Below are 27,079 nucleotides of genomic sequence, written 5' to 3' on the forward strand. Positions count from 1 at the left end.
TGCAAGAGGTATCGCATAATGACAAACCCACTTTTCAGTTGTCCAGCCCACCATCAGTTACTCGGGAAGGCCCAACATTCTTGCTCGGACAGGCCGGACAAAACCAAAGTCTTCGGGTTCACCTGTTCTAGAATACAGAGACACAGGATACTTCTCGGTGACGTCAAAGATCAAATTTATTGGCTGCAACCAGGAACAGAACTCTACGAAGTACAACACGGGTAGGTTCGCTAGAGACTGCTCCATTTTCGTATTGTGAGACATCGTCTTTTATGCTAAAAATCACATTCCTGACAAACACCCATTATTTACAAACTATCCAATCATAGGTGACTTTGCAAGAGTAATCGCATAACGACAAACCCACTTTTCAGTTGTCCAGCCCACCATCAATTACTCGGGAAGGCCCAACATTCTTGCTCGGACAGGCCGGACAAACCCATAATAAAAGAACCACAACCCAAATGATAAATAAGCCATAAAAAAAGTAACAGAAACAGATGTGAAGCAAGATAATCAATCAATCAATCAATCAAAGCATTTATATAGCGCACTACTCACCCAGAGGGTCTCAAGGTGCTAGGGGAGGGGGGTCCGCTACTGCTCGAACAGCCAGGTCTTGAGTTGCTTCCTGAAGGCGAGGTGGTCCTGGGTCAGGCGGAGGTGGGTCGGGAGGGAGTTCCATGTCTTGGCGGCGAGGTAGGAGAAGGACCGTACCCCTGTGGTGGCTCTTCGGATGCGGGGGACGGCGGCGAGGGCGTGGCCGGTCGATCAAAGCTGTCGTTTGGGAGCGTAGAAGTTGAGGCACCTGTTGAGGTATCCTTGGCCTTGGTTGTGTAAGGCTTTGTGTGCGTGGGTGAGGAGTCGGAAGGTGATTCTCTTGTTGACCGGGAGCCAGTGCAGGTCTCTCAGGTGTCCGGAGATGTGGCTGCGACGGGGGATGTCCAGGATGAGTCGTGCTGAGGCGTTCAGGATCTGCTGGAGTCTCTTCTGGAGTTTGGCGGTGGTTCCGGCGTAGAGGGAGTTGCCGTAGTCCAGACGGCTGGTGACGAGGGCCTGGGTGACCGTCTTCCTGGTCTCGGTGGGGATCCACCGGAAGATCTTACGTAGCATGCGCAGGATGTTGAAGCACGACGAGGAGACAGCAATGACTTGTCTGGTCATGGAGAGGGAGGAGTCCAGGATGAAGCCCAGGTTGCGTGCGTGGTTTGTTGGTTTAGGTGCGCTGCCTAGGGCGGGGGGCCACTAGGAGTCATCCCAGGCGGAGGGTGAGGATCCCAGGATGAGGACTTCCGTCTTGTCCGAGTTCAGTTTCAGGCGGCTGTTCTTCATCCATTCGGCTACCTCTTTCATCCCTTCGTGTAGGTTGGCTCTGGCGGTGGCGGGGTCGTTGGTGAGGGAGAGGATCAGCTGGGTGTCGTCGGCGTAGGAGATGATGTTGAGGTTGTGCTGGCGTGCGATGTCTGCGAGGGGGCTCATGTAGACGTTGAAGAGGGTTGGACTGAGCGAGGAGCCTTGAGGAACGCCGCAGATGACTTCGTTGGCTTCAGATCTGAACGGAGGGAGGCGGACTCTCTGTGTCCTTCCGACGAGGAAGGAGATGATCAACTCCAGTGCCTTCGCCTGGACTCCGACGTTGCTGAGGCGCTGTACTAGGGTACGGTGGCAGACAGTGTCGAAGGCCGCGGAGAGGTCTAGCAGGATGAGGGCCGCTGTTTCTCCGTTGTCGAGCAGAGCTCGGATGTCATCGGTGGCTGCGATCAGGGCGGTCTCGGTGCTGTGGTTGGCCCGGAAGCCAGACTGCGAGGGGTCGAAGGATCCGTTCATCTCGAGGAAGGCGGCCAGCTGCTTGTTGACAGTCTTCTCGATGACTTTTGCAGGAAACGGGAGCCGCGAGATGGGGCAGTAGTTCTTGAGGTCGGTGGGGTCAGCTGATGGCTTCTTGAGTAGGGCGCTGAGTTCGGCGTGCTTCCAGCTCTCCGGGAAGGTAGCGGTGTCGAAGGAGGTGTTGATGATGTCCCGCAGGTGGGGTGCGATGACAGCGTCGGCCTTGTTGAAGACGTGGTGAGGCAGGGGTCGGTCGGAGATCCAGAGTGGATGGAGTTCATCGTGCGGGCGGTGTCTTCGGTACTGATCGGAGTCCAGGCCGGAGGGTGGTGGTGGGGGGCGGAGGTTCGGTCGTGGCGTGCGTCGGTTGAGTGCTGAAGCTGTTGTGTATGTCCGCGATCTTGTTGTGGAAGTAGGAGGCGAGGGAGTTGCGGAGTTCTTGCGAAGGGGTGATGTCGTTGGTTCCAGCGTTGGGGTTGGAGAGTTCTTTGACGATGTTGAAGAGTTCCTTGCTGTTGTGTGCGTTGTTGTCCAGTCGTTCCTTGAATGCGGTTTTCTTGGTGGCGTGGATGAGTTGGTGGTGCTCTCGGGTGGCGAGCTTGAGGGCAGCCATGTTGTCCGGAGTTGGGTCTCTGCGCCAGGTTCTCTCGAGGGCTCGGCAGTTCTTCTTGGAGCTCTTGAGTTCGTCGGTGAACCATGGGGCTTTCTTGCTACCGGGTCTGCTAGGCGGGGTCCTCAGGGGGGCGAGGTCGTCTGAAGATAGAAGGGTGTGTGCATGTACCATAAACTCAGCAATGTCCTGCTCTTTGATCTCTATCTCGACCAGCTACCGGACAAGGAACTGGCTCAACAAGGTTAGCTTCAGGCAACAAGGTCAGTCCGCTCAGGTAATCTAAGAGTCAGCTAAAGGTGTACGTGTCCCAAAGACTTGTTCGGCCGTAGTCATCGGCCAATGTGAGGGCAACCACAAAATGGCTGCCGTACACAAAATGGAACCCGAAGGTTCAAAACGAAATCCCAAAATACGTAGTAAATCCATCAATCGAACATGACGAAAACACTCGTACTTGCCGCACTCGTCATTTACGGTTCGCTACCACCAAAATCGTAACGATACCATGACCTTTATAAACAGGTTCAGAATCACGGAACCTCATTAGCAGCTGGGGCTAGTAGCCCATTGGCCATTTCCACCCAGAACGCTAAAGCCCCTAAATCCAGGATTTCAGGGCTACCCCTGATACCAGAACCTCAGTTCTGATGTGACTTGCAACAAGGACAAAAGAAGAAACTTGTTTCTACAACAACAAGAGCTGCACAAACCAAAGGTGTGATGCTCGGCACTTGTGGCAAACTTCATGGAACTGCACAACCGCTGCTCGTCCTGGACCAAAGCTCAGTTCTCCCAGACATAGGGACACCTTTGAGAGCCACAGGCATCACTAGACTCCCCTGGAATAGTAGCACTAGTCCCCTGCAACCGCAGGTAAAAACAATGTACTGGAACCAAAGAATAGCTGGTGATTGGGCCCTCTGAGGGATCGCCCAGAAGTAGATGGTCCAGTGCATTGTGGGAAGCGTAGTTGTGAGCTCCTCAAAGTTTGAGACGGCTATCGTACTCACCAGGACCTCTGGAAGTCAAATTAACTTACTGTTGTGCTTACCAAAGCACTGCTAAGGCTTGCTGGTGACCAGTCCGGCAACCATCCCCTTTACACGACGCTGCACTTCAAGGGAACTATGCAAAAACCTTCATCCGATGTAAGCAGTGGCTTTGTTGACGACTTTTTGTACCCTGTTCCCCACCAGTGGCTCCCACTTCAGTACCAAGGACAGCCAGGACAATTCTGCACCTGGGCTTCTGAAGCCAGGTCAATTGAAACTGACTGTTATGGCTTGGTCTTGGGACCCGCATCACATTTACCCTCCATGGGTTCCACACACCTCGACCTACAAGTGACCAATTGTCAGTAGTGCTTTTTCCCATTGACCGCAATGATAAAGTTTTGCAGAACTGTTTTGCACTAATTTATTACTGCTTTTGTAATTCATAACTCCGGTAAAACTTATCTGACTTACTTTGTTTTGGTGTCTAAAATTATATTAAAAACTGCTTTATTTCTTTAGATCGGAATAGGAATTCTTTTGAGACATGTCATTTACTTTCCATCTATGTTGCTACTCTGAAATGCTTTACACATGTACCTCTAGTAAAGCCTGACGGCTATTTGCCACTCTACCACAACTAAGCTAAAGATTTACTATTGTAAATCCAAGGACCATCTTTGGGGTATTGTGAGAGTATTGCATGGTGAACCCTAACCAGCTTCACCACATAATACTCCATCTTCCTACATTGTTGACAGCGGTAGGATCCTGAAATTGTATTTTGCAGTATCACTTGGTCATAATTGATTTTTGCACGAAAAATCCATTATTGACATTAGATTTCAAAATTATTTTTCATGATTTGTTTGATGCTTTCAAATTGGAAATCTAGGGCCTTGTGTAGACTCTCATTCTAATAGCTCAATAAAAAGACTTAGCAAAGTTAGGAAAAGGTTTAAAAAATGTTTTTTTTTTTTAAAAGGTCCCAACTTCCAAGTGAAAAGTTAGGCACAATGGAGGCTTGTAAGGATCTCGATCTGACAGTCATACCAGCCCTGAAGATCAATCATCTGAAGGTTTTGTGCTAAGCAAGGGGAATTAACTATACAGTTGCAGCTAAAAAGGAGGAGCTTGATAAATCCACCAGTTCCTATGAAAAAGGAAAGACTAAAGAGGGGGGGCTATTCCTCAGAAGAAGACCCTGGAGAGGGTGAGGAAGAAGCCCTTGCCCAAATTGATGATGATGAGGATGAAGGTTAAGACCTAAACTCTCCACCCTTTCCCAGACCCCCATCACCAGTGGGAAGTGACAGAGGTCACTACTGGTAAGGTGGTAGTACGCCTTGAGGAAGAGCTTGATCTCCTCTCACTAGAGGAGAAAAAGGTTGAACCCGAGGAAAGGAGACTAGACCTTGTAGAAGGAATGGTCAGGATGGGCTTGAAGCCCAAATATAATGATAGTAGCAATTGTAAGAGGGAGAAGGAGGAATCAATTGACCCTAAAATCCACAAAGGGGTTGTCCCCAAGTTTAGTGATGGCAATGACATTGTCAAATGGGTTGCAGCCTTTGAGACGGCTTGCAAAATTAGGAGGATGGGTCACCAGCAATGGGGCTCTAGAGATGGGAGTTATTCTCAGTGAAGGGCAGAGATAGACTTCTGAACCTTAATGAAGATGTGGCTGAGTCCTATTAGCATATGAAGGAGACCTTGATAGAAAGGTTTGGACTCACCATAAGGAGTATAGATTGAAGGTTAGGCACACCCAAAATAGTCAAAACCAGACATGGGTGGACTTTGTGGACTCTTAAGTAAAAGCACTAGAAGGTTGCATACAAGGCAATGAGGCGGAGACCTTTGATGGGCTTTATAATTGAATTATGAAGCAACACATTTTGACTAATTGTACCACAGAGAAATTGCATCAATATTTGGTTGATTCCCAGTTGTCTACTCCCAGAGAGCTGGGGAGGATATCTGACAACTTTGTCAGAACTAGGGTGTTTAGAAAGACTCATGGTGGAAGCGACCAAAAACAGGATGTTCAGACTTCCCAGCATGGGAGGGAGGTGAGCAATAACAAAGATAAAAATAATTAAAAGAAAGAAGCAAGGTAGTGGACCATAGATAGCCTCACTTATCCTGTGTTCCAATGAAAGTGGGTGTCAATAATTCAGTTCATATCTGTGTGTGCACACACTATAAGCCCCTGCTACTAAGGTACAACCTTTGGGTCAAGGTCATGTAGAAATACAAAAAGAAAAGTGCACCACAATCAATATTTTCATACGAAAAAAGTCCCTTTCAAATTTCAGAGTATTTTCAATTCTTCACTTTATGTTCTTTCTTAAAAGCATCAAATGTTCTTTCTCACTGGCGGTGTAACAAAAATAAAACAACACATTGGAAGCCAAGTGGCTTCTTCAATATGTGTTTTTCATGTTTCATGTTCAGGAAAATAAATGCATTGAATTCTCTGAACCCTTAGTAGCTGGTGTAAATACAATTCCATTGCTGTACATCATTAAACTGTAGTTAAAATAACTGAACATTACCTAAGGATTTAATTGATTATGTCTTGAATATAATTTTTTAATTACTGCTTCAATTAAGTTGCCACTATTTCTGATAAATGTACATATTAGAGGGTAAAGGGTTGATTACCTTCACATGATGTAGGGAACTGCATCACTGCACCATAGGAGCTCAACATCAGAATTATTCAACAACTTTTTTATCTTCTCATAATTTTTGAAGGCATATATACAATATCAAACGTTCGCTAAAATAATGAAATTAGCTTGCTTCTAAGTCAGGGAAAGGGGATTACACTACTGGATAACCCCTGCTCAGCCCCTTGGTAGCTTGGCACGAGCAGACAGGCTTATCTCAGAGGCAGTGTGTTAAGCATTTGTGAACACATACAGCAATAAAGTGAAAACACTACAGATGGACACAACGCAGGTTTTATAAAAATAAGTATTCTTTATATAGACTTATCACAAGACCATAAATGACAAAAATCCACAACACTGTATTCAATAATAATTCTTCAAGATGGTAGAAATAGTTCAAAAATAGGTTATTCACTTAAAAATGGCAGGCCTGAGACACACTTACAAGCTGCTTCTGTGGGTGGCACAACCAGTGCTGCAAGCCCACCAGCAGCATTTGATTTACAAGCCCTGGGCACACATGGTTCACTGTAATAGGGTCTGCCAAGTAAAAATCAAATAAGCCAATCATGGAGTCACTAATCAATGCATCAATTTAACTTAGGGAGCACTTGCACTGTGACCCTGAATAGCAGTGGCTCTGTGCCCAAAGCATCTAACCAGCAAAACAGATAAAAAACGGAGGAGACCGGGCGGAGCCGGACCGGCGACCAAGATGGCCGCTCGGGGTCCCGGCTCCGCCGGCCTTCTTCCCTCACCGCCCGAATTGGCCGCTTGTCCCGCGCAGACACGGAGCTCTTGTGCGTCGGAGGGGGCGCTGAGACGAGGCGCCTGACTTTGGGGAAATTCTGAGCTCCGGAGATGGAGATGTGGTCCTTTGCACGGTGTGGCCTGCCCGATGCCAGCAGCCGGGACCTCACGCTGCACTGCAGCAGCCACACGGACCCGGAAGGCGCCGGCCGCCCGTCATAGAGGTCAGCCTGCCCCCCAACAGCTTACTCCCAGCGCGTGACCACTGGAGCCTGCTACCTATGTTGTGGACCATCCCTCTATACCGCCCGCCACCCTCCCCCCCCCCCCTCCCGAGCACATCTCATCGGCAACGGGACACTGGAAATTGCTCTTTGTTTCCTTGGCGGTACAGTGTTTGATCTGTGTCCATTGGTCCGTAACCTACGCTCCAGTTCACTGAAGCCGGTGGAGGTAAAATGCTGCTATGGTATTTCTTGGGCTAGGGGGGCCCGTATGTGCCTTTCAGTGGGGAGTGAGGATGGCATTCGTGCGGTGAATTAATGATGGGGCTCTGGTGAACTACGCTCCTCTATCTGGCGGGGGCCGGCGACTTCGAAGCTTGTTTGAGCTGCGCCTATGTGGTGATTCCTATGGAAGTGGCGCCTCGATGGGTACTAACTGGTCATGGCGATGGCTGTGTGGATTAAAGACCGGGGGGTAGTGACTGAATGCCCCATGTGTGCCGAAGGGTCACATTCTGGACGTGGTGTGAGGATGTTCCCGGTGGCCTTTGGACTGGATGACCAACCCGAAGCCGGCACTAGCTCTGTAAGTCACTCTTTGTGGGGCACATGCTACAGTTCCCCATGAAGGAGCCGCGGCCGGGGGTGGAGGTGACTCCACAGTGGCTGAGAGGCGACTATGCTTTTTTAAGAGACTCCCTGGCAGTTCTGTGGGGATCGACGAAAGGATAACTGGCTCCGTGTGTGAAGATGGACGGCTGTTGAGTGAACCGCGCCATGGGACATCGCAATGACTCTGGTTTCTCCCGGACTAGCTTGCGTGCTCCAGTTGGAACTTTTCTAGCCCGACCCTGCATTACATGAACGGTGTAATTTGTGAATCGAGTCTAGTGGGTCTGTGGGAGTTGAGGGCGCTCAGGGCGCTATTGTTGCTGTATGGGGAGATTTACATCTTCACCGTGTGGTCTGAGAATGCTGAGCGACTACTACTATCCTGTTTATGTGGGTGCGCCCGATGTTATGGCTCTACTTCCGTAGTAGTTGAAACGCTGTGTGGCGGTGGGGGGGGGGGGGGGGTCGGGGAACCCGCAACGGGAACCCTCCACATACTTTCTTTCTCCTACCGTGGGGTACTAGTCAACTTCTTTCCTTTCCCCTCTTTCTTTCTTTTACCTTCGTGTGTGTTATAGTCTCCCTTTTCTCTTATTCTTTCTTCTATATTTCGGGTTCATATATACCGGGCGACAGGCACGATGCTAGGGGGGTAGGCCGTAGCCATATGCAGGGGTGCAGGGTGGGGGGATGGGGGAGGGGTGTTGTTGTTTTTCTTCTTTTCTTTTTCGTTTCTATGGCCTTCTTTATTTTTGTTGCTCTTGGCTTGTCTTCCCTTTCCTATTCTCTCTTCCTTTTCTTGGGATCTGCGTGGAGATAATTCTCCGCATGTTCTTCTTATTTCAGACAATGAGGGTGGATTTTTAAATGCTTTGCTCACTACGGCCTGGAACTGTTTTGGTGGGAGAACTGCATTGCTTATTGATTATCCTGGTTATGTATTGGAACGCAAACACCTTACCTACAGTATTCCTGACTGTGAATATCCTGCCTATCGAATATCCCTTGATTTGTTATGTCTTAAGTGTAATGCTACAGATCCTGTTCTTTCTATTTTAAACTAAAAAGGAACCTTCTTTAATCCTGTTACCTTATGGTAATAATGCTCTCCTGCGTTACAACCGAGTATTTGAGGAGCGGATCCTTGTACTGCATTGGACTAATTGTTTGTTTTAACCGCTTCTGTTGTGATGGCCGACCATGGTGGTCTGAAATGCTTTTGATTGTAACTGACTTAAGTACCAATAAAGGTTTACCAAAAAAAAAAAAAAAACGGAGGAGGCCATCAGTAAAAAATGGAAGGGAGACTCACGCCAATGATACCAGGTCTAACAAATATTATAATTACTTATTGAACATTACATGTAGTATGAAGCCTAAAGTAGAAGAAATGTACATAGAAATGTGCACACATATTTTATTTGTGCACCATTGAAGTTAATGTTTAACATGTCCAAAGTAGGCCTGTATTTTACCTTGCTGCATAAAGCTGATTTATTTTCTGCTAACGTGACATTTGTTGCAGGTATTCACATGCATTGTTAATTTAAAACAGATACATTACTGTACTAGAGACAGGGGGAACAGGAGCCTGAGAAAAGGACCTTGACAAAGGTACATGGAGAGACAAAGGGCTAACTGAAGGAACTATTGTTCAAACACTGCCATCTACGTGTGCTTGATAGAAAGATTTGTTGCCAAGATTCTGCTCAGAATCAGAACTATGCTTGTGACCACAGAACATCTGCATGTAGGGACTGAGTCACTATACCTCCTCAGTATCTATGAGCCCGAGTCCGACTAGCTATATTGTCTCACTTACCCTCCTAACATTACTAGAGAAACAAGTGAGTTAGCACTCAGAACACGACACTCTCGACCCTCTCAGGGATCGTGGTATCACACCCTTCCACTCTCTCACTTGTACTCGTCCACAATAAAATAAACAAGAGACAACAAGGAAGTTTAGAATGTTTATTCAAACTATAGTGTCCTAAAATGCAGTATTTGTGCCACAATTAGAAAATAAATGCATACTATAAATACTGTTAGCATGGTCAATAAACCATATATCATAAAAGCCCTGTCATATTATAAGACAAAATATCTTAACCCCGATCCCTTCTACTGATGCGAAATGATTATAATTCAGAGATCTCTGGGATTACTGGCAGACCCTGTAACTTAGCATATTCATTGTGTGTTTTCTCAAGCTCTTGTGCTCAGTTATATGCCAAATGGTGTGTTCTCAAAAACAGCAGCTGCATTATCATCTTATGTCTAGGTGCTAGTGTCCGACCAGAGAGAATAACAAGGGACATTGTTGTCTGACCTTGTCTAGCATGTTCAGACTAAATCCCAGGAAAAGGAGCAGAACTTCAAAACATATGCAAGTTCCTTCTGAAAGTACAATGTGGCACAAAGCAAATGTGTTTATATAGTAATGTGTGCAAATGAAAATGTGGCTAAATGTGGGTTGTGGGGTCCTTAAGGGCCTTCGTAAAACTCTGGACTAGCTTCCTATTCCTGCTAGGAAGACTATGGTGCATGCCCTTGTGACATCTTGCCTTGATTACGGAAATATACTGTACCTGGGTGCCACTGCTGTATGTTTGAATAGACTTCAGTGTCTACAAAAAGCAGCCACGTGGCTGGTCCTCATGCCACCGAGGCGGGCCTCCTCTAGGAAGGCTCTGGCAACCCTTCATTGGCTTCCCATCAGGGAAAGGGTGCTGTTCAAGGCACTCTGCATATATCATCTTATCTCCAGGGAACGGTTCCTGCATATTTGGCTGACTTGATCACACGTTATGCTCCCACAAGACAACTTAGATCCTGTGGGACGGGCTTGCTACTTGTTCCCAAGGTTATGAGGGCTAGGATGGGTGGCCGGTCATTTCGCCTCCTGGCTCCTCAGAACTGGAACAAACTTCCTCTGAGCCTCCGGCTAGAGGTCTCAGAGGCTAGTTTCAGGAAAGACCTGAAAACACATCTTTTTCAGCACCTGTAGGGTCTTTTGATTTGTCTAGGTTCTTCTGTAGTCAGGTTCTTCTGTAGCCAGGTTCTTCTGCAGTCAGCTCCTCATCATAGCGCGGGGACACACCAGTGGGTGTAACCAGGCGCTTTATAAATGTTATTATTATTATTATTATTATATACCAAAAAAGTAGGTGAGTGAGTGTGTTTATGTGTGTGTGTGTGTTACACTAACTTTAGCCACAAATTCCCTTTAACATCCAACATGTTATGCCAATAGCATTGAACTTTCACCATTAAAAATGTCATTCAACTTGCTACATGATAGTGAGAGGGCTTAGAGGCAGGGGAAGCATTTGGGGGAAGTGGGTAGAAGGAGGTGGGATCGAGCTTGTAGACATGTTTTAATAATGTAGAGAAAATAATATCTATACTACTATTGTAAAGGAGAAACTTTCAGGCTTTGAGGCGGGTAAACTCTGGAACCACTGCGCCAATCTACACACCCGATACATCGTAGAAAACGTCAGGGTGTGTAGATGGTTATAGGCTATAAACATTTTCAAAATAAACGTTATTTAAAAAGATATATTTTTTAAAAAAGTAGTCCCCCAAAGTAGCGCCGACCACGACGTGCGTGGTCACGTCAGAAGCAGGGGAGGAGCAGCTAGGAGCGTTGGACTGAGGAGCGGAGGCAAAGGTAAGGCAGCAGGGGGCAGGGGGCAGGGGTCGGGGCAGGCAGGGGTCGGGGCAGGCGGGGGCCGGGGCAGGCGGGGAACGGGCCGGGTGATAGCTGCACTTATCATTTCTCTCGATGTGTGGATGACGAGTCAGTGCAGCTATCGGCACCAATTGTAGCGCTATTGCAGAACATAACTATTATTAGAAACACCCAGGGTGGGTGGATGAAGGAACCCGTGGAGAAGTGAACGGATGGAGCAACGAGTGTGTGAAGGAATGTTTTAATGAACATCTGAATGAATGCATATGAAGGAATGAAGCAACATGCGAGTGTCTGCATGTATCAATCTGTGCGCTAATGATTGAAATAATTGCCTGCGTGAATGAATGTGTTAATGGACACACATGGACATGTAAATGAACCAGTGTGTGCACCACGCTAACGAGGGGTTCCAGCATTCTTAAGGGGTTTCATTGCACAACCAAAGTGCAAGAGATGCCCACGCACCTGAAGCCGAGGGGTGGCCCGTCTCCGAGGTCATGACCTTGAGGATGAAGGCTCTCTGAGGAGGACAGAAGTGGAGGACGTGGGGTGACCTTCTGTAATGTGACTGGTGCTCACGTAAAGCGCTGCAATCCCTTCGGGTGGAGTTAGCGCTATGTAAAGCTGCAACAAACATATAAAGTACCTCATTTAAACCTGATACATGCCCCCTTTGCCAGTAGCAAGGCCAGGGGGCATGTGGCTCGGATGGCATCAGGCGGGCACCTTGTAAATAAATAAATGGAGGCAAGGGGCTCCCCCGTGGCCCCCCCCCCTTCCCTCCCCGCGCCCGGCACCCCCTCCTCTCATGCACCTGCTGGAGCTCAGAGGTTCGGGGCTCGGATACACAGCCTGCTGACAGGATGAATGCCCAGTCAGTCAGACTGGCTCGGGTGACAACTGAGGGAGGGAAACTCATGACCAATACCCGGAGAGCTCCCCGTGGGGCGAGTGCCAGGGTGGCCCTAAGAAAGTACACACAACCAGAGGTACATGCTACAGACCAGCCAGGCAGACGCACACAGCCAGAGAAGACGTACACACTGCAGACAACCAGACAGGCAAGCACACACAGACAGAGGTACACACTGCAGACAACTAGACAGCAGGCACACACAGCCAGAGGTACACACTGCAGACAACCAGACAGCAGGCCCACACAGCCAGAGGTACACACTGCAGACAACCAGACAGGCAGGCACACACAGCCAGAGGTACACACTGCAGGCCAGACAGGCACACACAGCCAGAGGTACACACTGCTGACAACCAGGCAGGCACACACAGCCAGAGGTACTCACTGCAGAGAACCAGGCAGGCACACACAGCCAGAGGTACACACTGCAGACAGGCAGGCAGGCACACACAGCCAGAGGTACACACTGCAGACAGGCAGGCAGGCACACACAGCCAGAGGTACACACTGCAGACAACCAGGCAGACACACACAGCCAGAGGTACACACTGCAGACAACCAGGCAGGCAGGCACACACAGCCAGAGGTACACACTGCAGAGAACCAGGCAGGCACACACAGCTAGAGGTACACACTGCAGACAACCAGACAGGCAGGCACACACAGCCAGAGGTACACACTGCAGACAACCAGGCAGGCACACACAACCAGAGGTACACGCTGCAGACAACCAGGCAGGCACACACAGTCAGAGGTACACACTGCAGACAACCAGGCAGGCAGGCACACACAGCCAGAGGTACACACTGCAGAGAACAAGGCAGGCACACACAGCCAGAGGTACACACTGCAGACAACCAGACATGCAGGCACACACAGCCAGAGGTACACACTGCAGACAACCAGGCAGGCACACACAACCAGAGGTACACACTGCAGACAACCAGGCAGGCACACACAGCCAGAGGTACACACTGCAGACAACCAGGCAGGCACACACAACCAGAGGTACACACTGCAGACAACCAGGCAGGCACACACAGCCAGAGGTACACACTGCAGACAACCAGACAGGCAGGCACACACAGCCAGAGGTACACACTGCAGGCCAGACAGGCACACACAGCCAGAGGTACACACTGCAGACAACCAGACAGACAGGCAGGCAGGCAGGCAGGCACACACAGCCAGAGGTACTCACTGCAGAGAACCAGACAGGCACACACAGCCAGAGGTACACACTGCAGACAACCAGGCAGGCAGGCAGGCACACACAGCCAGAGGTACTCACTGCAGAGAACCAGGCAGGCACACACAACCAGAGGTACGCTCTGCAGACAACCAGGAGGAGGAGCGACAGGAGGAGCGGCGTACAGGCGGGGAGGGGCAGCGGAGGATAGGCGGTGAGGAGCAGCGGACAGGCGGTGAGGAGCAGCGGACAGGCGGTGAGGAGCGGTGGACAGGCAGTGAGGAGCGGTGGACAGGTGGTGAGGAGCAGCGGACAGGCGGTGAGGAGCGGCGGACAGGAGTGGTGAGGAGCAGCGGACAGGCGGTGAGGAGTAGCGGACAGGCGGTGAGGAGGAGCGGACAGGCGGTGAGGAGCGGCGGACAGGCGGGGAGGAGCGGTGAGGAGCAGCGGAGTACAGGCAGTGAGGACCGGCGGACAGGCGGAGGTAAGTGAAGCAGCCACGGGTGTGCTCACGGGGCGGGCAGGGGCCCTGAAGCCTGATTGCTCCCGGACAAGGTCGGGACGGGCTGCTAGTATTTGATAAAAATGTGCAGAATTAACGTGTAGGCTTTAAAGAAAAGTAAAACGTGTTTAAATACAAAAATTGTAGTCAGCAACTATATTTACTTTTACAAAGGCCTCACATGTTTTTATTTAATTCTGCTGAATATTTCTCTTGGCGTAAAGATCACCATTAACTTACAATTAGAATTCGTCATTTAGTGAGGTAATGAAGAAGTTCATATATGAAGATGCAGCACTTCTGGGGCGTGGCTAGGGCGCCAATGGTGGAGGTCGCCTGAGCGCTCGGCTCCGCGATCGAGCCGCCATTAATCCTGATTCCCGGGCGGCAAGGGCCCCCCAGCCCTCAGATTGTTGAGCGAAGTGGGTGCTGAGCCGAGGGACGGCATTGGAGACCCGCAGCTAGGCACGGTCGAGGTGAACGAGGACCGAACGAGTGCCCACGGACCGAGCGGCGCTGAGCTCAAAATGGCGCCCACTCCGTCTTGGTGGTCCTGAGGCGGCCTGCGGCCCTAGGAGGCCGGTGAATCCGGTGAAGCCTCCTTTCTCTTTCCCCTTATGGTGGAACGACGTAGATGCCAGCTGCCTGAGTGACCGACGGCACTTGTGAACTTTTCAAACGGTGCCCATCGAGACCGCCGCTCGGCTGGACCCTTGGTACGCTGCGGAGCCGCGGAGAGAGGGGGGAGCTGATCCAAAGCCCGCCATACTCGAGATGACATCGGCCTCCGCAGCTTCGGACCTCGAGAACGTTGATACGCGTGCCCATTTGGTCCGCGCTGGAAGGGAACCAGGCCCGGTGCGGGGAGCTGGAGGCGGAGAGAGTGGCTCAGTGGAGTGGAGAAGCGTGGCTCAGTGGTTAGAGGCGGCAGACCCGGAAGCTGAGATCGACCGTGGACCAGGGTTCGATTCCCCACCTCGGCGGGTCTCGGGCTCAAAATTTCACGTACTCGACAATTCTCGCTCTGGTGCCTACTCAACTCACGGGGTCACACTCTGCAACTCTGGGCAATAGCTTGCTTAATCTCCACTACGGCCCCTCGCGGCGGGATGCCTGGCTTTCACCTCGTGGACACCCTGCTGTGGTTTCTCACAGGGGAATACCAGGACGGGTTCCCTAAGCAAGCGCCGGGACGCTTACGGGCAGCTGTGCGCTTTACAAGTCCAGCACATTTACATTTACATTCAAAAGAGATCGGCCTAGTCATCGGGCCTACGAGGACCGACGATGGTGAGGAGGAAGGCCAGCAGTTTGTGACGGAGGTGGAAGTTGCTCGAGAAAATCGCAGGCCCCGACAGCACACTATGGACTGGTGGTGACCCTTCTCCCCCCTACCCGCCCTTTTGCTTCGAGGAAGGGTGCTGCCGCCCCCGCTTGGCCCCTTGCTACCGCGGCCTGATAAAGAGACGATTCGAAGGAGCCCGCGCCACGTGGTCTCTACAACGGGTGCCATTGTTGCCCGATCCAAACAACCTCGGTGAATCTGCAATGACCCACCAACAGCTATCATTGAACCCCTATATTTACTGCGAGTGGAGTGACCCGAGTGGGTGAGCACCTGGTTCTATGCTCCCGGACCGCGAGCGGTCGTGACCCACCCCGCCGCCACACCGGGGACTGGCCGATACAGGAGCTGAGGCGAGAGCTGACGGCGCTCCGATTGACGCCCCTCGTCTGGGCGATCGCCGGATCCACCGCTGGAGACCACGGCCACCATGGTGAAGCCGAAGGGCACTAAGGGTGGTACGCAGGCCGCCTCGGATGCGGAGACGCCGGACAAGGGAGACCAGCTGGACCCGGAGACGTCGAGGGACCCACACCTAAAGCACCAACTGGACAAGATCCTGGCGGCGATAACGGATACAAGATCGGCACTCCAACAAGATATAGCCCAGGTCGCGATGAGCCTGGGCTTGCTCAGAGCAGACCACGGTAAGCTCTCGGAAAGAGTCAAGGAGGTGGAGAGCTCGGTTGGAACCCTAGAGCCGGCGCAAAAAACATTAGCCGCCGCCATGAAAGACGCTCTGACTCGGATAGATGTCCTGGAGAGGAGGGCAGAGGACGCGGAAGGGCGCAATAGAAGGAACAACATCTGCATAGTGGGCCTACCGGAAAAAAACGAAGATGGGGACATGGTGGCCTACTTGGAGGACTGGCTCAGGACGGTGGTGGCAACCAAGGGGCTCTCCTCTTTTTACACCCTGGAACGAGCGCACAGGGTTCCGTCCAGGCCAGCGCAACAAGGCCGACCTCCGCGTCCGGTGGTGGCGCGGTTGCTGCACTTCCGTAACAGGGACCTGCTTCTCAATAACGCCAGAATGAATGGACCCTATCAGGTGGCAAACAGGAAAGTGAATATCTTTCCGGACTACACCCATGAGACCATGGGTAAGCGAGCCTCCTTCTTAGCGATCAAACGTGAACTGAGAAGTGAGAGCATCCAGTATTCATTGCTGTTTCCAGCGAGGCTCCGCATCATACTAGATGGCACGACTAAATTCTTTGATACCCCGGACGAAGCGTGTAGCTGGCTGGAACTATATAGAGCTGGCAAGGATGGCCCTGGGTCTTCTTTCTCAACTAGCTCGGAGGTCGGACTACGGCGAAGGTCTAAGAGGATCCGGAATCGCCGGGGCAGACTTGGCCGACCCTAGAGTGTGGAGACTACGGCAGAACGCAAAGATTGCGCTTTGCAGGAAACGCACCTTACGAAAGCGGAGGGACTAGCCTTACAGGGCAGGTGGAGGGGACAGTTATACAACACCACATACTCGGCTTATGCTAGGGGTGCGCTAATTTGGGTACGTGCTGGGGTGCCCCTGCAGGTGACGAAACACACTGTGGACCCAGAGGGGAGGTTTGTGGCCATAGCGGGTAAATTGGGGGGAAAAGATTTGAACATCTGCAGCATTTACGCGCCCAACGTGGACCAACTGGCCTTCTTCACGGCGCTGTCCTGGCCCACTATCTAACAGGGCCACTCTTGATCTGAGGGGACTTCACCTCGGTGGTGGACATAGATCTTGATAGATCTTACCCTCCCCTGGCGGACTCACCAACCTGCCGGATAGCCAGGGGCAAACTGGAATGGCAGACTAAATGAGGACTGACGGATATCTGGCGAGCCCAACACCCGCATACCCAGGACTACTCCCACTTCTCCGGCATGCATGAACTGCATGTGCGGCTGGATTGGTTCTTGGGATCGGTGGAATTAGTGTCCTCGGCTGCGAGATCCGAGTATTTAGCGAGGACCATCTCCGACCACAACCCTCTTCTGGCCGACTTCAGATGGTTCCCGGGTACCCCCTGTGTCCCAACTTGGAGGCTGCGCCCCGAGATGCTGGAGGATCTAGTGTTTCGGAGTGAACTGGAAGACAGAATCACCGCCTACTTTGCGGAGAATGAGGGTACGACTGGGGCAAGGGCCACAGAGTGGGATGCCTTTAAAGTGGTAGTAAGAGGCTATTGCATTACAAATAAAGTGGGGATGCGACGAGTCCTTTTAGAGGACCTCGGCAAGGCAGATCGGAAGCTTCGCGAGCTGGAGCTCCTGCGGCCCGGCCGTCCGGAGCTTCAACAACAGACCGCAGCAGCGAAGAAAGCTGTAGCTGTTGAAGTTGAACGACTACGCAGTTTAGACTATAAAACTTACCTGACCAGATCACTGGCAGAGGGGGACAAATCGGGGGCGCTCCTAGCTTGGCTGGCTAACCCCACGAGATGCACCTCTCCCACGGTTGCTATGCGGGACGCTGAGGGAGTGGAGGTTTATACCCAGCCCGAAATCCTTAGCTGTTTTACGAACTACTACGAAGAGCTATACCAGAGTAGGATGATAACGGACACTACCCCCATTGATAACTTTTTACGGGATTTGCCTATCCCTACTCTGGAGCCCGAACAGGCGAAGGACTTGGGAAGAGACGTGGAGCTAGGGGAGATCCGCAGTGCCATAAAACGTATGGCACGCAACAAAACGCCGGGTTTAGATGGACTTCCTGTGGAGTGCTATTCCACCTATGTTGACCTCCTGGCCCCGCGGCTTTTGATAATCTAAAAGGAGGCGAAGCGCCTGGGGCGCCTCCCGGGCTCAATGTGCAAGGCCCTCGTCGTCCCCCTGGTTAAGCCCGATAGGGAGAGTAGCGACCTGGCGTCTTATAGGCCGCTATTGATGCTCACGGTAAATTATAAAATATTAAGCAGCATCCTAGCGTCGAGATTGCTGGGGCATAAGGGCTCCCTGGCATATAAAGACCAGGCGGGGTTCATTCCCAAGCAAAACACTACAATGAACATCCGTCGCCTGATCCGCCTGTTGGAGGAGGACCACGATGAGGCTCCCCAACCCATGATCCTCTCGATTGACTTGGAGAAGGCATTCGATAGTCTAGAGTGGGAGTACCTCCGTAGAGTGCTTAGTTGTTTTGGAGTAGGGGAAGGATTCTTGCGTTGGACTGCAGTGCTCTATGCCTCTGCGATGGCGAGGGTTAGATCGGGCCCGCTGATCTCCCAACAATACCCGGTAGAGCGGGGTACGAGACAGGGCTGCTCATTATCCCCGCTGCTTTTTGCGCTGGCAGTGGAACCCCTGGCATTGTCAGTTCACACCGGGGCCCACTATGGAGGACTGCGGACCTTATCGGGTGGCAGTTTATTTCCCTGTATGCTGACGACCTGTTGCTTTTCCTGGAGGATGCTGAGGAGGCCTTGGCTGGTGCCGACGCAGTACTCACTTCTTTCGGTGAAATATCGGGCCTCAGGGTGAACTGGTCGAAAACTTGCTTGTTCCCGGTTCGCAAGGGGGAACCCCAGCCCGATACACCTAGGGCGATTAGATGGGAACCCAGCTGCCTCAAATATCTGAGGGTTTATATCTACCATTGCCCTGCTGACGTTCTGAAGGGCAACATATCCCGATGCGTTCGGGCACTAAAGGGTAGCATGTCCTTTTGGGCTACCCTGCCGTAGTCGGTGGCAGGACGTACAGCGCTACTAAAGATGGTGGCGCTTCCCCGGCTACTCTATTACTTCAGGACGCTTCCGATCTGGATCCCGCCAGCCGTATTTCGGAACCTGAGATCACTAATTGTGGCCTTCCTTTGGGGATCGGGCCGCCGCAGAGTTGCGCTCAAGACCTTGATGAGACCTAAAGCGGAGGGGGGGCTAGCTGTTCCCAATTTTGAAACATACTACTTAGCTACCCAACTGCAGACCTACACCCAGGAGGTGGCACGGGAGTTTCGGGGTCCAGAGGAGGAGCGGGGGCTGGGCATACCCAGACACGTTCTTTCTTATATCGCACTGCAGCAGAGGCTGGCTATGAGAGACCTCACGCAAGAGGAACGCACTATCAGATCGTGCTGGAACCGCGTGCAACGCAAGTCGGGAATGAACCACCACTACGCCCCCGAAATCCCATTGGGAGACAGCGTTACCACATCGTGGTGATTGGTCGCAATTACAAGTTTGGGAGGACGCGGGCATTCAAGTTAACGGTGACCTATAAGAGGATGGAGTGCTGTTGCCCTTCCAGGCAATCTTGGACCGCTTTGACGTCCCCCGGGGCGATTTCCTGCTACACGCGGCGGTCACGAGGGCACTTCAGGAGCACTGGCAGAATGGTCTTGAAGAACCACAGACGTCTATGGCATGTCAGTATGTTATGATGGCAGCGGGAACGGTTAAAGCTGTAACGTGTTTATACTCCAGGATGGTTAACGAGAGGTTGCCTCCATTGGAGACACTCAAAGCCAAATGGGAGGCAGACATAGGGAGGGACATCCCAGAGACCACGTGGGCGAAGAGCACCCGCAACGCTCGGTTCCAATTGGTCCACTTTTATATATTACACCGAGCATACCTGACCCCGGAGAAGATACAAAAGTACTTTGCCTCTGACACTGCGGCCTGCCCTAGGTGCCGGACGATTGGAGCTGACTTAACCCACATGTTATGGTCCTGCCCCGCTTTGTCCTCCTACTGGTCATTGATAGGGGACACCCTCAATAAGGTTACAGAGCGGACCCTACAATTCGACATTGCAGTAGGGATCCTACATTGGTTTCCACATACCCCCAAAAACAAAGTTACCAGCAAATTCATTGACATGGGACTGCTCTTGGCGAAACGGGAAATAACACGACACTGGAAGGCACGAGTTGGTCCAACGGGCACTAAATGGCGCAACGAGTTTCTCAAATGGGCTGAGGGAGAGGGCACCCTGAGATATCAACTAGCGAGGCGGCAGCAGAATGAGAGGGCATTGGAATCAGCGCAAGCATGGGAGGCATTGGTGCAGGCCTTACGCGATCACAGTACACCTAGCGACACTGATAGTGATGCAAATGAGCAGCCTGCGTCCCCGTAATGCAACAGGTTCCCTGCATTTTCTCCAGACTGCGAAAAGTCTCTTGCCGAATGCTCTCTGATAATCTAACTATACACCGATGGCGTGGGGGGGGAGGAGGGAGGTGGATAGAGGGCAGAGGGAGCACTACAAGCTCCTAATATACTAATGGAAATTGGAACCTGTTACTTGGACACTAGACCTCTGGGTGAGTTTTGTTGAGTTGGGGGGGGGGGTTCTTTCTTTTAGAAAAGCAGATGTGAAATTTTATATTATAACTGGTCGTATTTGGGTGACCACAGGACCCACGCTCATCGTTTAATTACAAATTGCCGCCCGATCCCCGGGTTGTGGGCTGAATGGCCGTGTAACAGTACTACCTCACCATTGGTGTTACCATCACCGATTGCCTTATCGTTGGCCGATGTACAACTGTAAATTTTATCTGCAATAAAAATATATTTACAAAAAAAAATGAAGATGCAGCACTTCTAAAGAGAATGAATGGGTGCCTTGCTAAATGTTTTCTTTTTGTTATATTGACATTTCAACTTCTACATACACCATTATTAGCAACTGAATACACTTGATCTATTTGAAGGTTAGAAATGTAGGTTATACGTGGGAAAGTGGACCTGAATGGGAGAATGCTTCATAATGAAACTTAGAATTGATGCATCTTAGTTGCAAACTCAGCATTGGTGTCTGTGGACTATCGTATTCCTGTGAGAAGACTGGGAGTGATCCTGTTCTCATGAGCATTGAAAGCTGATCTGCTGACTGGAGACGGAAGAAGAAACATGTTGCAAAAGCTTAAGAACGTGTTCTCCATACTACTGTGTGCTCCTAGAGTAGGTGCAGACTTTCTCAGACCTTTCTATCCAGTTTCCATTACTATCTTCCATTGTATCCTTATGCACACTGCTTTGAGACTCTGAGTGTCTTGAACCTCTGTCTAAGGGAAGCTCTGCTTTGATTGATTTTTGGTTTATTGAATTGATTTAAGGCTGAATCTTTATTCTTGCACTTTAATTTTCTCCCCATTAATAGAAAAGGGATTTTTCTTTCCTTTATGGAATGTGTGTTTGAATTGTTATTGTGATTCATTGCTTATTGGTTGATTATTGATTTCAAATGGTATTCGGGAATGACATTTTGAATGCATTGTTAGCAGCGCAAACACTGAGGGTGCTTTGATATCAAGTGCAACAATGGCTACAGTCCCTGTTGGCCCGAATATGATTCAGAACAAAAGACCATTACAGATGACACAGCCTATTGTACAATCTGTTATATCTAATGTTGTGCCTGCTCAAATTAAGAATATTTCTACATAGATACCTCTAGGTATTACTGCTTCTATTGTAACTGTGCCAGCACCCGTTCAAGGGTTATAACAGCACAGCCATTAGAGATGCACACAACAGCTGCGCCAATTAATATTGTTCCAGATGCAGTAAATCCAAGATCTATTCAAAGAGCGCCTGGGACAGGGTTTAACCTGACATCACAGAATTCACAAATTGTTGCTTGGACACCACCACAAACAGTTCAGTCATTGAGAGAAGGGAGAAGGTTTGTCTTTACTGCACCAATAGCATAAGGTGAGACTAATCTATTTGAGAATGGGATGTTGGCCCTATGGTATGAAGAAATAGCAGAGAATAAAAAGTCAGAAAGTCGGGTTCACACTACACAAGAGAGAGACAAGGAAAGACTGACAAATGCCCCAGGTTAAAAGTAGGGCTAGAAAAATAATCAGTGAATGTTTAGATCTTCAGCATGAGAATCAGTACAAGGAAAAATATCTGATATATCTCTGCAAAGAAATTACCAGATGTGCAGCACGCACTTATGATAAATTAACTGACTTAGCCCTAAAATAGGAAATCAATCTTCCAAAAAGTGTACCATTGCAGAAAGATTTTGATGCACAATTGGATAATGAAGCTATAGAGACAATGCGTTCTTCAGGCATGCGATTACACATCACTGATTTACTAAAAATGCAATTTGTAAATTGAGTGATTTTGAGAAATTAGAGAGCAAATGGGCAACGAAGCATGAGAAGAAAAAAAAAACAATCAGAGACAGTTGAAGAAAATAAGAATTCACCCACAGGTTACCTAGATGAAGGAGGAGCTTCAGCTTTTCCATTGAGAGAAATATCAGGTGGGGGGTATGTTCCTATACCTGGGAGCAGAGGCGATCTTGCAGCATTTACGAATAATTTTTCAAAATTGAGAGAAAAGCCAGTACAGTGGTACACAGAAGTTGACAGATCTGTTAAAATTTTGAAAGTGTTGTTGACTGATTTGAATACGTTCTTTGATATTGTAGTGCCAGGTGGTTTGTGGACAAGTGTAAAATTCCTGTACAAAACCTGCGTGCAGAGCCAATAAAAGACGCCTGCATTAATGTGCCATCTCCTGTGGCAATGAATAAATATGATAAGGTGATTGCATTCCTGAAAGGTAAAGTTCCTCCAAAAGATATTGATTGGGTAAAGATTAAAAGAACCTCACAGGAGCCAAAAGGATCAGTGCATGATTAATATGAGCAGTTGCTTCTGTTGTTTCAACAACACAGTGGACAGGAACATCCTGATAAGTGTGATATGTTTTTTTTGTGTTGCAGTTTGTTATTGGGTTAGGACCAGGGATCAGTATGCACACACAACAGAATGTGATTTGCTGACAGATAAAACTGTTAGATGAGATCCTGGTGTATGCAAAATATTGTAGTGATGAACTAGCGATGAAGCAGAAAAAGCTTAAGGAGAAGTTTATGTTGGTACAGATGAGGTTTACTCAGAAAGGTTTCCGGGATCAGTTGTTTGAAGGAAACCAGAGTGAGATGCAGGGTGTTGGTTTGTAGACTCAAGGTGTTCAAGGAGGATTTGGTGTTTCACGGGGAATAGGTAGTGGTGTTCCAATTGATCTGAATTCTGGTGCAGATAATGTGACATTGAAGAAAATGACCCTTCATCAGGTCTATATTAATACTGGCATTGGAAGAGGGAGTGCATGATGAATCAAGATAGAAAGAGTGGAAATGGTCAAATGCAAGGATGAAATCAAATGCAGATACAGATGCAGAATGTACAAGTCCAGCAAATGCAAGTGCCAATGCAGAAGAAGGTTCCAATGATGGAGATTCCACAAGCCCTAATGGTCTCCCACAATATGGGAAGCCATAGGGTTAATGTGAATCCAATGTCCAGAGCAAATCCAAACCCATTTCAGAACCAGAATTAAAATTCATTTCAACAGCACCCTGTTGAAGATGAAGGTAAGATAGACAGGAGCTGTGAAGTCTTGAAGGTGAGTTCATTGTTGCCCTCCAACATGGATGGGCATCCCAGCCTGCCTCTTCTTGCAACCGTCCCTCCGAGAATGCCCAGTCTCCCTCGGATGCTAACAGCATTCCATGGAAACCACAGCAACCCAACGAAGCACAGTAAAACACCACAAGAAACCAAATACATATCACAACATATCTCCTTTCTTTATAAACATGAAGAAAAAAAAAGAACATATGGGTTGCATACAGAAAAAGTTAAACACAAAGCAACCCACACATGGCAAGCAAAGAGAGATGCCTCCAACCTTACCCCATGATAAAGTAACTAAACCTTGAGGGAGTAGAACGTGAGCGAGGAAGTCTCTCTTCTCTACATACAACACCTGGCATCAAATTCATGCTGGAGTCTCTTGTGGGTGCATTCTTATTCACATCCACACAAACATCAGCTTCCTTGGAATACAAAGTTACACTCCTCTTCTTCCACTTTTGTCCATTTACCAAAACAACATGCCATTCATGCACTTCTCTCACTTCCACAGGTGCAGAATATTTATTGACACCCTACTCTCTTTTGCCAAACTTGACCTTGACCAAATCATGAGTACCTATGTTACCTCCTTTTGCTAAGTAGTCTTTCTTGACACAAACCTCTCTTGCAAGTATCCACTGGGAGTAAGTTTAGTCTTTGCAGCGCTTCCCCTTATCCTTTTAAACAGCATATCATCAGTGGTGCTGTGAATGGCAGTATTGTAAGACCAAACCATGTTATCCACACTCCTCTGAACATCTAGATTCCCCTGAAAGGCCATTTGGATGGTGCCTTTAATGACTCTGTTCATGAGTTCTACCATGCGATTTCCCTGTGGATTGTATAATGATGTGTATAGATGCCTTATGCCATTACCCTGTAAAAAACTCTACATGACATGTGAAATAAGTTGGGTGCCGTTATCAATCACCATAACTCTTGGGAACCCTTCTCCCTTAAATATAGACTCTAAATTCTTATTCAATGTACCCGTGGTAATGTTTCTTAGAAGTTCTACAATGACCCAACATGAATAGACATGCTCCAGGACCATAGCAAAGTGCTTCTCCCCAGGTAGAAAATCCGTGGGGCCCATGAAATCCATACACACTTTCTCCCATGCTGCCCCACTTAGATCTCCAGAAATAGAACCCACACCTTGTGAACCAATGTTGAGTCTCTTCTTGCTCTTTTTGCACAAACTACAAATTTCTAAGCATGGGCGCAATTTGCGTATTCGCGATATGCAAATTCGCGCCAATTCGTAATCACGATTCGCAAACAGACGCCAAATTCCGCGAGATTGCACATTTTTTTGGGCGAGTTCGCGGGATTTTTTTACCAGTTCGGGAACGAGAACTTGCGCATGCGGTCGCGAACATGTTGTTTCCACTTAACCAGCCTGCTTGCGATGCCTTTTTCCTGTTTTGGGTCGCAATGACGTGTTCACGTTCGCAATTTCCTGTTTTGGGTCGCAATGACGTGTTTGCGTTCACAATTTCCTGTTTTGGGTCACAATTACGTGTTCGCAATTTCCTGTTTCGGGTCGCAATGACATGTTCGCGATCGCGGCGTCGCTCGGCCAGCTACTAAAATCTCGCAGCGCACGCGAACAGGGAGGAAAACTCATCAGCGAACGCAGAATCATGGTAAGTCAATGCCGCGCGTGCGAGATTGTATTTTTGAAGAGTGAACAAGAAAAAAAATCTGCCAACTCACGAATTGTGGATTTTTGGGCAATTTCACGCAATCCTCGGCTCGCGAAATAGCCCAAAATTCGCAAATTCCATGAGCGAAACAAATTTTCCGACCATACTTACAAATTTCTACCCACAATCTGATATCTTAATCCAATCCTGGCAACCAAAAACTGTCTTTCAGACATTTTTTTCTAATGGTTTGTCCTAGGTGACCTGCATGTGCCAGAAGAAACAACTTCATTTTGAGTGCTCTGGGAAGTACAAACCTTTCACCCCTTAAAACAAAGTCATTCATGACGCCAATACTGAGCTCATCTTGCAGTTTCACAACATTTCCCAAAGCTGGTTTGAGCTCACCTTCACGCCTCCAACCTGAACTGATGGAATTAGCCAGTTCTATTATTCATGATCGTTCTTGACTACTTCATGCCATTCATCCTTGGTCAAAGATTTAAACTTGTTTTCACACACATCATCTACACCAGCCACAACACATACCATATCCTCCTCGTTCTCTTTACTCCCTTCCTCAGCAAGCGTTAATCTAGATAAACAATCCACCTCGACATTTTTGCAACGTGAAATATACTCAAGTTTGTATATGTACTCTTGCAGTCTAGCATCAAACCTCATTAAACGCGAAGAGCCTTTACTTGCCCCACCAGGACTCAACATTCTGATAAGGGGTTTGTGGCCAGTTCTTAAAATAAAGTGGGCACCGCACAAGTAGGTATGAAAATATTGAACGCCCCATGCCACAGCTAAGGCCTCTCTTTCTATGACAAACAAAACAGGTGATGGACAGAATGTGGATCAATGTCACACATTCACCCCAGTCCAAAGATCTGGGCCCAAATCCATCGTTTTTTTGCACTCCACACCACCCTGGGTTAGACAATGGCGATATGCAAATCAGCTCTGACCTTGTGCCCCATGGGAACAGTCCAGTCCGAACTACAAAAGCCATGTCCTTCCCAGAACGGAATCAAGCATCCGAGGACCGGACCGGTTTCCAGGTAACACCTCTCATCAGCCCGGCTAGCTTGACTCCAGTGGTGTGGAGTGCCTGGGACCCACGTCTGAGCATCCCCAGCGCACTTATGGCGGTATTTGCAAACAAAACAGGTGATGGACAGAATGTGGATCAATGTCACACATTCACCCCAGTCCAAAGATCTGGGCCCAAATCCATCGTTTTTTTGCACTCCACACCACCCTGGGTTAGACAATGGCGATATGCAAATCAGCTCTGACCCTGTGCCCCATGGGAACAGTCCAGTCCGAACTACAAAAGCCATGTCCTTCCCAGAACGGAATCAAGCATCCGAGGCCCGGACCGGTTTCGAGGTAACACCTCTCATCAGCCCGGCTAGCTTGACTCCAGTGGTGTGGAGTGCCTGGGACCCACGTCTGAGCATCCCCAGCGCACTTATGGCGGTATTTGCAAGCAAAACAGGTGATGGACAGAATGTGGATCAATGTCACACATTCACCCCAGTCCAAAGATCTGGGCCCAAATCCGTCGTTTTTTTGCACTCCACACCACCCTGGGTTAGACAATGGCGATATGCAAATCAGCTCTGACCCTGTGCCCCATGGGAACAGTCCAGTCCGAACTACAAAAGCCATGTCC

Source organism: Lissotriton vulgaris, chromosome 10, assembly GCF_964263255.1.
Source record: "Lissotriton vulgaris chromosome 10, aLisVul1.2, whole genome shotgun sequence".
Classification (NCBI taxonomy): Eukaryota; Metazoa; Chordata; class Amphibia; order Caudata; family Salamandridae; genus Lissotriton; species Lissotriton vulgaris.